The sequence below is a fragment of the Ciconia boyciana genome, chromosome 10 (genome assembly GCF_034638445.1).
Source record: "Ciconia boyciana chromosome 10, ASM3463844v1, whole genome shotgun sequence".
Taxonomy (NCBI): Eukaryota; Metazoa; Chordata; class Aves; order Ciconiiformes; family Ciconiidae; genus Ciconia; species Ciconia boyciana.
In genome coordinates, this window is record NC_132943.1 from 8,741,127 (window position 1) to 8,754,845 (window position 13,719).

Sequence of the window (13,719 nt, forward strand, 5' to 3'; positions counted from 1 at the left end):
AATGAAAACATGTATTTCAGATGTGTCGTGTTTGCCTTGGTGGCTCAGACCTTTTGGTTTGTGCATGGATAGTTCCATGTTTGCTGAATACTAAGAGTCCCAGATACTCACATGCCTCCTCAGGAAAGCAGGGAGCAGCCCACGCGTCCTGGCCAGCCCCAGGAGCACGGGCTTCAAGAAAGAAGGCAGCTGTCACTAACCAACTCCAAGCTACAAATAATGCTGTATCTGTACCATGTGCTTACTGTGGTTTTAGAAAATGGTCTGGTTTTCAAAGTCTTCAAAGAGTTCTGACTGGTCTTGATCTACGCTGCCTTAGAAACAATAGTCTGTCAGCTAGAGCGGTATTTATTTTTATATACAGGATATCCTAACTTAGAGACCTGTCAAAAGTCTGTCTAATGGAGGTCTACTGGTTCCTCAAGTCCCAGGAAGCCCATTTTAAACCCTGTTTTACAGCTTCTTGATTCTCTCCCTCCCAAGGGCAGCCTAATGGTGAATGTGAAGTGTATCATAATGGATGTTTTCCCTCAAATCCTTCAGCTTTAAATCCTTTCTTTCTCTAATTCTACTGTGAGTTCGTCTCACACTTCCCCTTTTGTGCTATTATCTGCTGTCTATGGAGACCTAGATTTGATCTAGTAAGAAGGCGCTGTGTGTCACAACAGATACTTTACACATCCTTAAGGCTTCTACTTGGCAATAAACAAATAAATAAAGTCCGCATCGAGAAGACTTCCCAGCCAAAGACCAGAATGATTTTGTTTTCCTTTTAACTTTACAAAGAAGCCAAGGAAGTTAATGCAATAGTAATATGTTCATAAATATAAACTGCTGTAAACATACTTAAATCAGTGTTTACGTGAATGTACTGAATTTGGTAATTTCAGTGTAGAGGCTCATTGTTCTTTGGACTTTTTCACACATTCTGCCATCATATCCTGGGCCAGGTGTAATAGATGCTTCTCAGCTGGCCAGTTTTGGACTTTTACTGATCTTTCCTATTGTTTGGTAGCTGCTAAGGAAAAGTAATGCCTTGATAAAGTTTGAGAGTCACAAGCTGAAACACCTTCCACAGAAGCTAATTTGTCTTCCAGCTATTCAAGTGCACATCAGCATTTCATTTTCTGTAGCTACCCTGGTGATGTGCAACTCTGACCAAAAGGTTCAACTTCCCTGAGTTTGTTTCACTAGCCTGTAATTCTTAAATGAACTTACTAGTTAAATGTTTATAATCTTCTATCTTACTATAGATACAGAAGACATACCTTGGTCATAGGCATTTTCATCAAGGATTAAAATGGATTTTTCTCCATTTGGTTTAAATCCAGCAAATTTCTACTCAGTCCAGCAGTGGAGATGAAAAAAAGGCTGGCATTCGTACCGCCAGCAAGCATGGTTTGAATCATATGGGAGATAGTGGTCAAATTAAGCACATCCTGCTTATTCAGAAGTTATTTCATACTACAGTGACCTGACGTGTGCGCAGCTGATGGTACCTGCACTTAGGTATGCAAAGCCTCCTCCGCTGCTTTGAGGAGCTCTGAGTTAAAGTCTTGTAGAAACAACATTCAAGCCCCCTCTAGCTCTTGTAAAAGGTGACTATTCACAGTCAGCAGGCAGCCATTTGGCAGTAAGTAGTTTCACATTTCTTGAACTTTGCTTACAAAAGCTGGCAAAGTATCCAGAGCACTCTAGAAAGTTTGGCCTTTTTATAAGGTTTGTGCTGCGAGTGCTCTCTCCCGGTGCTAGGTAAGTGATACGTATTGACAATAGTCACTCAAATGAACAAAGATTTTTTTTGTTGTTCCTGGTAATTTATAGTTTGTTACAGCTTTCCTTGCACAGATTAGGCTCACCATAATATTCAGCAAAACCCTTTTATTTTTTTTGAAACAAAATCTTTTTAAATCTGTGTGGTTTTCCTCTTAGTCCACTGTACCCCCACCAGTGAGTATCAGCCTTTCAGAGCAGAGTAAAGGAGAACTAAGGGACTTACTTTCTTTAATGACCTTCAGCTGACCAACGTTTGATTTAAATTTTATGGGTATAACATGTTGTTAATCGCACAGCTATTTGCATTTATGGCCTGCAGCCATCCTTCCCTGGGCTGTGATCTCTTTCAATCTCACAGTAAGCCAAGTTTGGCTGGCCAATATTTGGATGTTAGATTTTCCAGCTTTTCAATATATGGATACCATAGGAAACGGTGTTTGTAGCTCTTGGGTGACACACTCCCCTCAGATCCACTACAGAACCCCAGAATGAGCTAATACTCCCTGTACTAGCTGAGGTGCTCTCTCTGGGATGAGATAAGGGACGTGCGGTATGTATAGGGTGAGGCACCGAGGAGATAAGCTTTTACAAGCGCTACTGTGACCGCTGTTGGGAAATAGGGAGACATGAGTGGGGATGGGGGGGGAAGGAAACAACCAATTTCCTCATCATTCTCCCTTGGCATCCATGACTACAGAAAAAACTGAGAAGAGTGAGGTCAAAGGAGGGTCTTTTCTGCCTCAAGAAAGTTAAGATGCTTTCTTGATGAAAGGCAATGAAGGGCAAAGAATAAAAGAAGTGTGCACTGTTCAGGTTACAGTGTGGGGCAGAAGGCAGCAGAAGTTTGGAAGGGACGTGGTGATGCTCTGCAGAGAAGTTGGCAGAGGAGGAAAGCAGTTTCCCTATTTTCTCTGTTGGTTTAAAAAAAGCTTAGTGACCCCCTTGTAACAAATGTCCTTACACAGAAGAACGACCTTCAGGTCACTGAAAGCTGCACAGGCAGAGCGTTCCCACTCATGCGAGGGAACACGGGACCGCAGGACTAATTACCTTCTCCACATTGTGTGTGCCATCAGTTTTATTGACATTGCCGCATTGAAAAATGTTTAGTGTTTCAGAAATTTCTTACCTAATTGATTCTTTCTGAAAAGATCAAAATAGAGGATACGGAGAAAGTATTATTTTATTTCTGGAAATGCTAAACTGCCTACTGCATTCTGTGAAAGGCAGGTATTTATTTTTTAGCCCAAGGCCATAGCTGTGTGTAGGACAGCAGTGAGTGTCTAGAATTCCTTCAGGCCTAAAAAAGTGAACTATAGATGTCAGACAATGCTCTAAACAAGGTATTGGGGTGGCTGGGCCTACTATAAGAAAACCAAAGTATTTAGGGTGTGTGTGTAAGTGACATGTGGGAAGATATATTTTGTTTTCATTTAAATGTTTTTTCAACCACACATACTGAAAAGAAAACTTTAATAATTGATGAACATTTTTTACTGTTCCTCATGAAAAAGTCATGTTCAGTTTGTTGTGTGATGGGGCAGACATGGCAGTGTTAGAACGGCAGTTATGTCGGATGCTGCATGGTGTACACTGTTCAAAGTTTAATGAGCACATTCTAAGACAAAGAAAAACATTATAAGCTTATCAAAAATTGTCTCTTCTTATTCAGCCTGTGGCACTGTTCACAATTTATTTAAGTGACACTGAAAAACAATTGCACTAACGCGGTCTCTTCCAACATCTACTGCAAAAGATGCATTGCCAATAGATTTGATGGAGAAAAGGGTTTATAATAGTGCTCAGAAAGGTATGTTGTCCAATACATAAAACCTGCACACTTGGATTTTAAAATGGTTAATGTGAGTTTAAATCTGTTCCCACTGAGGTCAATGGAAGTTTAATCACTGACTGATTTCACTGGGAACAGAGGCCAAAAGTAAGCACCTTTTAAAATCCCACACAACAATTTCTGGCACACAAATGTGGCAGCTACCAAGACAGTTCATTTTTCTCCCAAACACAGAGCATGGTCCAGGTTTTTTTCATTTCATTCTGGACAAATTTCCACTGGGGGCAATGGGAGTTTCATAGAATTAGCTCAGCAGTCATTGTAAGGCCATAAGATGCATAAGTGAATCTGTGAGTCACATTTTTTGCAGTGTGTACCAGGAAAAAGTTGCCTCTATGCATGTGCGAAACCATTAACATGCATAAATGGGTTTCAAGAAAAGGATGAAAAGTCTTCAGTGAGATCTAAACGTCAGAATTTACTCTTGTTCCCCTAACAACTCAGAATGTCGAGCAACATAAATATAGCCTTCAAGGTCTCCTTTTCACTTAAAATATTTTTCAAGAATACAAAAATGGGGACTTGTGATGGAAGCACCGGGTAACTCCTTGACGTGGATGCTGTGGCAAAGGCAAGTTTTGGATCCAATTGCCAGAAGCCATATGACTGCTGAAACAGCTGCTTTATACTAGGCTGAACTGCTCCACATGCCCATTTATTAAAGAGCTAATTCTGCTCTATGTGAAATTTTTGGTCTTCAGCTCTGAATACTGTCAGGGGAGACATCAGTTGGCAGCAGATGTGCAAACCTATTCATGTTGGCAACCCGAACAGCTTGGCTGGGGAACTGTGCAATACTTAAATAAATAAATAATAAATAAGCAGTCAGAATTGCATTAAGTAAACAAAGATTTTCCTGCACCGAATTTGTAGTATTTTCTTCTGAGGCTCATGGTGGTTTATATTACTTAAAATATTAGGCAGAATTTGAGTATTTTCAGGTTTTCTGCACTCATCTTTTTGTTTGCAAACTTTGAATCAAATTATTTATTTGCAAAAAAGCACAAAACACCTGAACTTCAACCCAACCCTGCAGACATTAGCAGTGCTTCAGCTTCATGATAAGAATCATTATAGGCTCAAGAATGTAGTCTTTTCTATAGACTTTTTGATGTCTAGCATTTTTGGCATTTTCTTGAATTTTATAAAAACAGGAAGTTACTAAAGATTCTTGTTCAGATCTGCAGATTTCAGGTATTAAATACTTTTCACCAAAGTTACATTCAATGATAGCTTTTTGAAAATAGCCACTCAATTACACTGAAAATGGCCTCATGACAAATTGATGTATGTTATCTTGTAATCCCAGCAGCTAGGTGAGCTCTATCACACAACATCCTTGTGACAAACCTCCCCCCCAGTATCTGCTTCCTCCCTGTGATTGTATGTGTTGATAGTGATGAGTCCACAGAGTTTCCCCAGTTAAAAATAACATTTAATAAGACATAATTGGAATATCTCCACTTTTTTCTTTTTTAACCAGTTAAAAAGATGTGAAGAACCACATTAAAATCTTCTGTCAAGTGAGCTCCAATGCATTTCCTGCTGTCGATACCACATGCAGTGATCTTGTACTCAGTGATGTAAGAAGGAGTTTTGCTCTGGGATCCGGCTCACAGCCCCGCACAGCTGACTGCTTCTAATGATCGTGTCAAAGAAAACTTCCCCATTGCAGAGCTCCGCTAGTTATGAAATATGGGTCAGCTGCTTTTGCTATGACTACTGCACGTCAGTTAATATTTATCAAAGACAAAAATATCGTGCTGCAAGAGAGTAGCATTTGTTCCACTAGTTTCAGAGACCAATTGTGCATGGTTTGGATTTAGAACTACAAAATTGCTTTGGACTGTTTGAGGCTCAGCATCTATTTCAGTGCAGGCTGTGGGTTTCAGAGAAGCACCAGGGAAGGGGGTGGGGAATTAAGTTGCTTGAGAGATTGCATATAGGTTAAGAATCCCGTTATATCTAGAATAACTATTTGTATTGCATACACAGTTTCACTGGCTGATAACTGTAACCTGAAGGTTAGTGGCCATCTATCTGAATGGCAGATTCTACCAGTTTTTGGTGATCTGAAGTCATGTCATGCTGGACATGACCCTATACATCAACCCTGAACCATCTTGTGATGTTTTTGGTCACAGAGAGTTTGTTCTCTCGGAGCCAGAGGTGTGGGAATGGAATTTAGCCCCCCCGAATGCCTCCAGTGTAAGTGTGCGGCTGAAGCCTGGCCCAGCCCAAAGCCTGGAGAGTGAGCAGGAAAACTTCCAGTTGCTTCAGTGGCCTTTGGGTCAGGCACAGTTATAACGATTTTGACCTGCTAACTTATTATGAAAACTCAACGTGTCCACCCACGTGTAGATAGAAATTTTCAGACCTGACTTAGTCATTAATAATGACTGGATAACTTTGGATAACTTTACAGGGATGTAAATATTCCGTATTATCAAATACATGGGAAATTGCCAAGCAGCCACAAACTTCCAGAAGTTTAGCTGGGAAATACAACTAGGTAGACTGCACCTTCTTGTACCTTCACTGCTCCTTGCAAGCAGTGCGAACCCTATTTTCCCCATGATTTGGTTGGACTAAGCTCTTTGGCTCCAAATACCCCTTTTTTTGTGAAAACGCTTAAAGGGAGGACAGGGAAGAAGAGATCTGTGAGGAATATTTGTATATATTATTCTGAAACCCATAGCCTTTTTGCATCCTATCCCTTTTTGGAATAAGCAAAGTTTGTTGTTAAAAGTCAGCATTTTCCCCTAACAAATGACTGAGACATTGTAACATTTCTCTAAAAAAATTCTACCTCCTGAGACAAAATATTGCAGCGGGCTGGTAATAATTGACTTTTTAATGTTAACTACTGTAGCTTGAAACAGCATATGGGCTTTGCATCATTGTTTTTGCTGCTTGATATTATTAGTGCCTTTAAATCTGGAGAGCAAAATTTTGCTCCATTGAGGACAGTGTTGGCAAATTGCCTGTGCCTAAGAGACACACTTAGCCTGCAAAAAAATGTACATAAGTGGAACAAAAAATGAATTCATACAAGCCTGTTCACAGAAGTTGCATCTTCAGCGGGTCAAACAGAAATGGCTTGTTTGCAGTCAGCAGAAATAGCTCTGGCCATGGTGGGGCTGTTGCAGGGAGAGGGCGGCTGCAGGCCACGTCTGAGGGTGGGATCAGCCCTGCGGAAGCACTTCCTTCAGCCTCCTTTAAAAATAAAGTCTGAAAAAACATGTTATTTTATATTAGTCTGTTGAAAAGTATGTATATATTGGAATTTCTCCTATTGCTGTGAATGATGTTTTTATATAGTCTTCATTCTGTGGCAAATAATCATCAAGAAATGCTGAAAATCCAACCAAGTCCTTGTTTTCTGTGCGTGTTGCTATGGAACACAGAAATCATGGCTGTTTACTTACCATGCTGGTTTCTCTGGTGCACTGGTTTGGCAACCATATCACTTATATATGATAATGTACTCAGGAAGAAACCTTTCAGGTCAAACAAATGACTTTGATAAGCTATCAATATTTGACTAAGAGGCTGCGTTGGAAGCACACCCACTTAGTTGGAATTAAAGGAGTAGGATTTAGGACAGGCGATATAATCCAACTTGACAAACTAGTTAAATATTGACAAGAAGCGGAAGAGCAGCGGCGCTCAGGCTGAAGAGAAAAGCATGCTCTTGCTTTTCTGATTGAGCACATCCAGGATTTTCATACCCAGAATGAATGGCTGCAGGAACCCGAATGATCCAGCCCAGTATAATGACCTGCGTGGCTTATCATTTCTTCAGTTGTTAAAGGTAGGTCTGCTCTCCCAGAAAGGCAGCTCCTGTAGGTACAGCACCTTGTGAGGACGCTGGGTGGATAACTCAAAGCTGGTTTAACTTCAAGGGGGTATTTTTTTTCATGGGTCGCACAGTTGCATGCAGACTTACACTGTTCAAAATTTAATGAATGAAAAATAGGCGATGAAACATAACATTGTACATTTTCTGCCTTGTGAATCAGAATGATTATGCCTCTGTGTGTGTGTGTTCATTTTAAAAGGTTTATTTAGTTGGTAGAATTATTATAAGACTGTGTTTAAAACCGGCTATTAGCTAATGGAGAGACCTCATTGTCAGGGGTATTAGGAGATTATGGCTTCATTTACCATAATGCACAGAGATAGTCCAAGTGTTCTGCTTTCTGTTTACGTGTTTGTTTAAACTTATTTACATACTTTAACCCATTCCCTAGCATTTTATCTTTCAACAAAATCCTTTTGTAATCCAAAAGGTTGGGCTGAGATGCTGCTCCACATGATAACTGAAGAGCTATGTAAATAAAACCTGACATATTAACTGCCTTGGATTCCTGTAGTTTCATATTTGGAAATAAGAAAATGTAGTGTAGATATGGGAAACAGCCGTGTTTGCTTTTCCGACAGGGTAATTAGTCAGCAGCTGGAACTTTTGAAACAAAATAAGAGGAGCCAATCACTTTCTCTCTATTCCCACAACAGCAGAGAAATTAGGACATGGAGGAAAATAAAAAATACGTTGGCATTTTGGGTTATTAGCACAAATTATTTCATAAACAAATAATATATAAACCAAATTGTAACAAGAGAGCAAGCAATAAAATATTCACTGTTTATTTTAACATGTAGTCTCCTTGGGAGACTTTTCATAAACATGTGATGATATACATGTCAGATATTGATTGTTATGCCCATAACTAGAGCATTGTACTGTACAGTTCCAGTGTGCCATATGGCCTGAACATACCATGCAATTCATTAGTGAACATATTACAGCTTTATATAGCCTCAGAGAAACGTGGCAACATGTGATGTAATGCTCATGGACAGTAGTTTGTTGGCTCATTTACCAGTGCTTTAAATAGAACGATGCTGGGCACATTAAATTTGATGTTTGTTGCTTCTAAAGCTGGGAAATTCTCTGCACTCTTTATTGTTAGCAGTCCCTCAGTATGAATTGTTACAGGAAAAGAAGAGGGTTATGGAAAGAGGAAAGTCTAACATATATATGCAAACTGATGTACCATCGACATCGCCTGGTTCTGCAAACACTGGGCGCAACACTGAATTCCTGTTTTGTTCTTAGGCAGAAATCACAAGCACGTTGCTTGATAAAAAACTTGGAGCCTGTCCCATGGTGCTATAGCCAAGGTACCAAACTGAGAAGAAAGCCATATGTGACACTATTTAATTAAGGATTAATATGCTGTGACTTCATCTCATTAGGAAAAGTTAATCAATTTTGCTGCCTTATAACATGATAACCTTTGGTATCTCAAAGAGCTTCAGGTCACTGATGTGTATAGATCACAAACATCAAAATCAGCTTTTTTTTTTGTTTTGTGTAAGTTTTCTAAGTGTACATTGGCATATTGAATCCGTGTTTCGCAGTGTAATGCAGCCAGCATTTGGTAAAAAATGAAAAGCATTCGTTGATTGCTCTTTGGACACATCCAGAACCCTTCCACATGTAGAGCTGCCTGGGTGTGACTCACTGTTGCGTTACTGGGGTTTTCTGCTGTTGCAGCTTTATTGAGATCAGGGGAGTTACTGCGGCTTAGCCCAGAATTGCACAGTGGTGACATCAGCCTTGTTAATCCAGGAGGGAATTCTGCACATGGAAAGGCTTCCAAACTGAATATAGTTTTTCAGAAAGGAAAAATGGGGCTAGGAATCCAATCCAATATAAGGAACTAACATTATTATATATAGCAAATAATGGAATGGCATCTTTTCCACAAACAATTTAGTGATACAGTTCAAACAACCTACTTCAAAGAATGATTAAGAATATAAACAATACTGAAACCAAAAGATACAACAATATGTATGGGCATGGGGAAGGGCAGACGTGATTTAAGGAAAATACTCCAAGATACTATACAAATCTTCATATAACTTCTGCATTCAAAGTATTTACTGCGATCACCTGGGCTGAATTTGACCCTCTTGGGGCAAATGTCTGCCCGTGGGTTTTATCTGCTCCACGCTGCTGTTGGTGACCTCATGTTCCTGCTTTCCTAGTGCTGATGCAGAAGGGAATGCAACTATGTATTTCCCACCAGGGATTCTTAATATAGAGAGACTGCTTTCACATCCCTCAAGCTTTCAAAAGGACAGTGATTTTCTTTAAACAAAAACTTCATGTAGAAGAGCCAAGAAAAGAAATATCCCTCAAGTTTTGGGTATGGGCGAAACTAAGAAAGAAAATCTGTAGATGGAGGTTGAAGCAGAAATGCATGTTCTCAGGCATGTTCTTTGCCAGAGCACAAGCTAAAACACAGAAAGGTAAATTACTGGGAGAAGTGCAGATGTAGAGGAATGTCTGCTGGGAGTGGTGCACAGAGCTCCCGCGTGTGTTCCATGCATCAAAGCTGTGCAAATACTTTGGAAATCTGATTAAAAAACCCAGAGATTATCAGCCCATTCTCCAGGGAAGAGTCATGAAGGCCATGAGGACAGTCAGTACAATGAGCAGTTACATTTTCTTTTGGCTTTTATTGAAGGAAGAATAATTTCTTTTGCAAACAAAGCCCAGCCATATCGTGAGTGTAAGATATCCTCTGTTCATTTGTTTGGCAGTTCTTGCAAAATGTTGCAATAAGCATTAACCAGGAGGAAGTACATATGCAGATGGACAAAATGTAGTTTAAGATGAAGTTGGGGCAAGATTCAAGGCTTTCTCATTTTTCATTGCTGCAAGTGGACAGAGTGTGTTCAGTTTTACCTCTCGTATGAAAAAAAGGGCTCAAGTAGCAGAGAGCTACTTATCATGAGACAAGCTCCTTGCTTCGTGCCTAGCTCCAGAAGAAACACAGCACTTACAGATGGATGTGCAGACAACTTGCAATAGCTCCTCTTCTCCTTGGTAACATTCTTCCCAAAGAGAGCCTGATCAGCTTAGGTGAATGGTTCAAATTTGCAGGACTGGGATATCAATCCCTGGGTCTAAAACCAGGTTAATAAAGAGACAAAGAAATCAAGAAAGTTGCTCTGAGTTGGCTAGGAACGAAGGAAATATCAGGAGATTTCTGTCAGAGTGGGAATCTTACAATAACCACTGCTAGGGACCTCATTCCATGCATACTGGAATGTTAGCTCTGATTTGGCTTTGAATCTGAATGCTGACTCTGTTCTCATGCTGAATCCAGAGGCCAAATATATTTTCTCTATCCAATTATTTTCCCAGGCCTTGTTAATTAATAAGATCTGTGCACATTCCAGTCCAAGCTCCAGATTTTGACATCCTATGGACTTCAGCTATTTAAAGCACAATTCCCATGAATAAGTCATAGTAAACAAGAGTCAGCAGGAAGTTACCATTTGTTGCTCAAAAAGTAGTGAGTGCTAAATTAAATAAATACCATGTCTTTTTAATGTTCTGTCACACAGGCTAAAATCAGATAGAGCTTTTATTGAATCTGGCCCAGAGGTTACGAAATGAAATAAATATGATGAAGTTGATTTGATTCTCCTGTTTGTTTCACTGTAGTCAGAGAAAATGTTTGCTTATGGAGGCATATGAAACATTTTGAACAAATCCAGAAATACTTCTAACCTGCATCTCAGCAACTTGTAAGAAAGTATTGTAGTCTGGAGGAAACTTAACTTTGAACGATTAGACTAAACATATTATTTTTCAGTCAGCTGTCATTTAATATCATACTCCTATTTATGCAGTGAAAACCCTGGAGCTGTTCTGTGTGATTGAGCTAAACCAAATATTTGGCAGGAGAATGAGGATTTTAAAAATTAGAAGATGCTCCTTTTGGTGTCTGGTTTTGTTTAACTATGGAAACAGAAGCTTGAGAGGAACAAAATTTTACTTTGTGATTAAATGGGTGAAAATAAAATTGCATGTAAAGTTTCCTATATGAAGCAAGGTAGTTTGAGTTTTCATGCTAGTTTGAAAAAGAATACAACATCTGTTTTGGTAATGTTTTTCATTGTGCTTTTTTATCAATTTAAACAAAGCCAAGGAGAATAGCAAAGATGTTGTAAGAACAGATTTCTAAGCCGAGTTCACAAATTGGCTTTAAAAGTGATTAATAACCACTCAACATAAGCAGGCAATATAATGTAATCACATTTGGGTAAGCCACAAGGGCTTTCACCAGGCTCTCCCTGCAAATGCTACAGAAAACAGTTTTCTTTAGTTACATTTTGTGTTTCTGGTAAAGTTCTCTTTAGCATTGAAAGGAATTTTTGCCCTGGAAAGAAACACAGATTTGTCCATTAATGCAGTATGTTATCCTCATGCAGAACCAGCCACCTTCCCATAAATAAACAGGGACGTCTCTGGTTCTGTGGCAGTAATATAACACTGATCCAGTTGCTGCACTTTCTTGATATTCCAGTACTGTGTAGTTCTCCCTAATCATAATACCTCTGTGTCAGATGTAGTTTCAACTCAGTCTGAGTTTTGAGGAAAGCATCTTTGCAACTTGTATTTTCTTTGGATTGTGTTCTGATCCTTGGTCCTGCCTAGGACAGAAATAAAATTGCATGGCAAATCCTCCCTGAGATTGGGGCTTTAAAATCCAATTTGGGGATTTTAGTTTTGAAATGTGACTTGAATCCTTCTCAAACTTCTCCATCTACTGTGTTCATTTCTCCTATGTAATCCACTCTTCAGGCTCCAAAATATGACATAAAATGATATTTTTAAAGACGTCTTATATGGACTATGTTGAATATCTTCAAAGCTTAATAGGAAAATAAACTCTGGAAATAGCTATGTGTTTTCAGAAGCAAGAACAGAAATGCAGTGTGTCAGCAGTGTATAGTAAAAGAAATTTACTTCTAAAAATAAAAAGGATGGAAGATTTTGTTTATTTATTTGTAAATAGATCTTAACTTGTACTGAGGACTCTTTATGTTCTATATGAGAGTAAAGAATGACTTGGTGAATTATCATCTGTTTTATGGAAAACAATCAAGTAGCACCTTACAGGTAAAACTGTTGTCATAAATAGCAGGCAATGCCTGTCTGACCTTTTAGGGTATTCACCCTAGATAGTGATGGTCCCTCCGTCACTGCAGTTTGCTGTGATTCCATATGGTCTATCTGCAGACTGCCAGACATATGGGAAAAGAAAAGCTTGGATTGCACATACGATGACAGGCCAGCTAAAGCCTTCAGATATTCTGCAGTAAGGTCCGGTTGGCTCAAAGGGTTTGTTTTTCTCTGTATCACACTTGAACGTGCTGATTGTCAGGTGAATCACTACAGACATTTCTAGCCTTATCGACTTATTACTGCACATCTCCTATCTTTAATTCATAGGTATTCGAAAGCAGAGAAGTTATTTACAGTGTACAGTCACAGGCACAGAAATCAATCTAGTTCCCCCATAATTTTAATCAAACAAACATCTGTTTGGCAAAATATTTACTAGTCAATGCCAGTACCTAGTAAGGCACATACAGAAAACACTGACTGAAGGAAGTAAAGGAAAAACAGGACAAAAAAGATAGTCAGTGAATGCAACTGCTAAAAGGTGGCTGTTCCCTGTAACTGCTATTGATGGTCGGGGACATGATTTTAAAGATGTTTTGGTAGCTAGCAAACAGTAACTTAAGGGCTTTGCTGGACTGCTGGTGGACTGGACTGTATGACACAGCACGTGCCTGTGGACCTTGAAGGCAGTGGTGCTCCACACCCTGTGTAGGCTCAGCTTTACCTGCATTTATTCACGTTACATCTTTTTTCTCAAAACTGAACTTTTGCTTCACATACTATACCTACATGTATATTCATGGAAGTCGGTACTGGTATTATTAATTTTCTCACTCTGTTTCCCAGTAGCAGTGGTTTTCACTTGTGTACATTGTAAACTGCAGTAGTGCAAGATACAAGTCTGTTCTGCAGAAGCTTAGAAGTCCTGAGGAAACAGGTCAGGTAGAGAGACCTGATCTGGGCAAAGAAATCCCCCAATTTAAAACATTTTTGAACTAGGAGTAAGAGTTCTTGCTGGCATGTTTGATGGAACGATAGTCAAAAGTAGGCAAGTGTAATACAGACAGGAAAATCTCTTCTGAATTATTTTCCGCTC

At 39.4% G+C, this 13,719-nt stretch overlaps 1 protein-coding gene and 1 long non-coding RNA gene across 2 annotated transcripts in view; one reads left to right on the forward strand and one right to left on the reverse strand.

Annotated features, from left to right (window-relative positions):
- Positions 1 to 13,719, forward strand: part of NCKAP5 (NCK associated protein 5) — a 400,045-nt gene that overhangs the window by 70,359 nt on the left and 315,967 nt on the right. The gene's annotated exons all lie outside the window — the stretch shown is intronic.
- LOC140657249 (uncharacterized) lies at positions 5,205 to 9,988 on the reverse strand. Its single transcript, XR_012044268.1, has 3 exons — positions 9,962 to 9,988; positions 6,681 to 6,859; positions 5,205 to 5,310 (listed from the first exon to the last, which is right to left on the reverse strand). It is a non-coding gene; the product is annotated as an uncharacterized lncRNA (long non-coding RNA).